Source organism: Lethenteron reissneri, unplaced genomic scaffold (genome assembly GCF_015708825.2).
Source record: "Lethenteron reissneri isolate LAM-NWPU_2019-01 unplaced genomic scaffold, ASM1570882v1 scaffold_1321, whole genome shotgun sequence".
Taxonomy (NCBI): Eukaryota; Metazoa; Chordata; class Hyperoartia; order Petromyzontiformes; family Petromyzontidae; genus Lethenteron; species Lethenteron reissneri.
The window spans coordinates 118,780-122,669 of NW_026891027.1; the positions used below are offsets into that span (position 1 = coordinate 118,780).

Consider the following 3,890-nt stretch of genomic DNA (forward strand, 5'->3'; position numbering starts at 1 on the left):
TAGACTCAACACTGCCCCATAGACTCAACACTGCACCATAGACTCAACACTGCACATAGACTCAACACTGCCCCCATAGACTCAACACTGCACCATAGACTCAACACTGCACATAGACTCAACACTGCACCATAGACTCAACACTGCCCATAGACTCAACACTGCACATAGACTCAACACTGCCCCCATAGACTCAACACTGCACTATAGACTCAACACTGCACCATAGACTCAACACTGCACATAGACTCAACACTGCACATAGACTCAACACTGCACCATATACTCAGCACTGCCCATAGACTCAACACTGCACATAGACTCAACACTACCCATAGACTCAACACTGCCCATAGACTCAACACTGCACCATAGACTCAATACTGCACCATAGACTCAGCACTGCACCATAGACTCAACACTGCACCATAGACTCAACACTGCACCATATACTCAGCACTGCCCATAGACTCAACACTGCACCATAGACTCAACACTGCACCTGGAAACCATCTGCAAATCACGGGCTGGACATTGGAGGACATTGCTTACCTCGTGTTTTCCCGCACGAGAGGCGATCTCGTGCCTCTGTGGGGTCGTCATCGTCGTTAATTTCGACACCGAAATTTAAACAAAAACATCAAAAATCGCCCTCACCACTCTCAAGATGGCGGCTGGCACCACGTGGGTAGGGGGAACCTAATCTGATTGGCTCCGAGGCGGAGCGGGGAGGGGCGTCACGTGGGTAGGGGGAACCTAATCTGATTGGCTCCGAGGCGGAGCGGGGAGGGGCGTCACGTGGGTAGGGGAAACCTAATCTGATTGGCTCAAAGGCAGAGCGGGGAGGGGCGAGAAGGAGGAGCCAAATAAAATTAGCGGGAAAACAAATCCCGCATCACGTGGGTAAGAAGGACCTAACCTGATTGGCTGTAAGGCGTTGGCTTTGACCAATCAGAGAGCTCCAATCACTGCAGAAGGTCTGTGTATGTATCTGTGTGTCTGTGTGTGTGTCTGTGTGTGTATCTGTGTGTGTGTCTGTGTGTGTGTCTGTGTGTGTATCTGTGTGTGTGTCTGTGTGTGTATCTGTGTGTGTGTGTCTGTGTGTGTATCTGTGTGTGTGTATCTGTGTGTATGTCTGTGTGTGTATCTGTGTGTGTGTCTGTGTGTGTATCTGTGTGTATGTCTGTGTGTGTATCTGTGTGTGTGTCTGTGTGTGTATCTGTGTGTGTGTGTATCTGTGTGTATGTCTGTGTGTGTATCTGTGTGTGTGTCTGTGTGTGTGTCTGTGTGTATGTCTGTGTGTGTATCTGTGTGTGTGTCTGTGTATGTCTGTGTGTGTGTGTATATCTGTGTGTGTATCTGTGTGTGTCTGTGTGTGTATCTGTGTGTGTGTCTGTGTGTGTATCTGTGTGTGTCTCTGTGTGTGTATGTGTCTCTGTGTGTGTGTGTATCTGTGTGTGTGTCTGTGTGTGTATCTGTGTGTGTGTGTATCTGTGTGTGTGTCTGTGTATGTCTGTGTGTGTATCTGTGTGTATCTGTGTGTGTGTCTGTGTGTTTATCTGTGTGTGTATCTGTGTATGTCTGTGTGTGTATCTGTGTATGTGTCTGTGTATGTCTGTGTGTGTGTCTGTGTGTTTATCTGTGTGTGTATCTGTGTATGTCTGTGTGTGTATCTGTGTATGTGTCTGTGTATGTCTGTGTGTGTGTGTATCTGCGTGTGTATCTGTGTGTGTGTCTGTGTGTGTATCTGTGTGTGTATCTGTGTGTGTGTCTGTGTGTGTCTGTGTGTGTATCTGTGTGTATGTCTGCGTGTCTCTGTGTGTCTCTCTGTGTGTGTGTATCTGTGTATGTGTATCTGTGTACGTGTGTCTGTGTGTGTGTGTCTCTGTGTGTGTGTGTGTCTGAGTGAGTTTCTGAACAACACCACCACCACCAACTTCACCACAACCACCATGTCGGCAATATGTCACCGTGCGCATTCCGCACTGCTACACTTAGAGGGGGCGACCAGGACGCTCATTAAACCGGGGGGGGGGGTCATTGCTGGTAAATGGAGAAGTCTGTCCTCCTATGGCGCGTGTGTTCACACCGCGAATCGGATACAACGCGGCGATTCGCGTATTAGGGAACACACTTTTTTGACGACGCGAATCGAACACAACGCGGCTTTTGGCGAACAGAACGACGTCGGGATTCGCGGTTCTACGGCCGCCGCCTCGGTGTAGTAGGATGCTGCTGGATGCTTCTAGAATTCTACACCGTTAAAATCTTAACTCACGATTTTATTGATGAAGAAACTGTGAAATGAAGAGTTGCAAAACTCAGTCGAAGTTAGCCGGGGGTTGAACTCAGATCGCATGATTTAGTCTTGGGTGCAAACCATTACATCACAGGACCATCACAGCGCATCGCCATGCAATGCGATCTCTGTTCGGCAGTGTCTCGAGCTACATTATGTTAATAAAATAAATTACCGCCGGTTTCATTGCAATTTCAGCTACCAGGGTACAGGAATCAAAGCCCTGAGTGCTAACCACGACACCACTGACACCACAAACTTTTGGCAGAAGTTGCTCAGCCTAAGTGTAGCAAACGTTTACATCCTGATTCTTTGACGAGTGCTTGAGGACGAACCAATGCTAGTAATTAATCCGCCAAAGGTTCTAATCAGAAAAAGTAATTGCGGTTATTGATGAAACTTTACAGAGCAATGTCGAACTCCAGCTGTGAAACATTACTATTCTCAGGCACCACCAAAGTTTGAACTAAGACCCCCCCCCCCTAGCAAATGAATGTTGTGACCAATCGTGTTGTTGTTGTTGTTTGGCAAGTGAGAGGACACCAGAGAGCCTGGAGAAAACCCAAGATCGGAGGGAGTAAGACTCAAAAGCTCAACACATTTAGATGTAACCCATTGCTCTACTGGCATCTCCTGGTCAGGAATATATTAGCACGTCAAAAGGGGGCTTACTGCGTTGAACTAATTCGAGAAGACGCCTTTTGGCGTCATCTGGTCCAACCCACATGTGAGACTAGGCTCCAAGGAAAGCTGTCTCGGGTGTGGACCAATCAACTTCAAGGACAGTGAACATACATTATCAGAGTTGTGTTTTTTGTTTGTATTATGACTGCAGGTATTGTGGTCTATGCAAACATGACTCCTCGTAAAAAAAAGGTGTCAGTTTTGTTGACAGATAAAAGGGTAAAAAAACAATTATCAAGACGAAAAGAGTGACACTTTATCACGATCCAGCAAGACTTAACTAGATTTAAATTAAAAATCCAACCTTTTTTTGAACATAGCGTAAAATATAAAACCAAGAGGTCACGCTGAAACTTGAACTCAAGATTCAAGGGTTGCAAAGAGAAAATCATCTCACGTTGGACTAATTGAATATATTTCTGAATAGCACCCGAGGGATGGAGCCAATGGTGAGTGCGTTGATTTCTTGATGAGTGTGCACTCATGTCACGTGCTGTTTCTGTTGGTAGCCCCTGTGATTGTGCCAGGTGTAAACATTTTTAGTAGCGTTTTAAATGGAGAGTTCCATAAAAATAACTCAAAATAAAACTCAATAAAATAACAAAAATTTTGAGTTAACGTTTTCAAATGAATTCATGGAAAAGTAATGCCCCTCTTCACGTGTTTGATATTAAAATGAATTATGTTTGTGAAACTGGCCAGGAGATGGCAGCACAGAAAAGATATGCGGTGTCAGGAGTAAGTGCAGATGGCTCGGTTCTCAGAAAACACTTTTCTAAATGTGGGCTCAGCAGCTGCTGCCGAGAGGTTGTGCAATGAGGCAGCTCTACGTGGGGGTTCCGTGGTGTAATGGTTAGCACGCAGGACTCTGAATCCTGCGATCCGAGTTCAAATCTCGGTGGGACCT

At 46.1% G+C, this 3,890-nt stretch overlaps 1 non-coding gene across 1 annotated transcript; it reads left to right on the forward strand.

Moving 5' to 3' along the window:
* The first annotated feature begins 3,818 nt into the window (after positions 1–3,818).
* Positions 3,819–3,890, forward strand: TRNAQ-CUG (transfer RNA glutamine (anticodon CUG)). The gene has a single exon. It is a non-coding gene; the product is annotated as a tRNA-Gln (tRNA).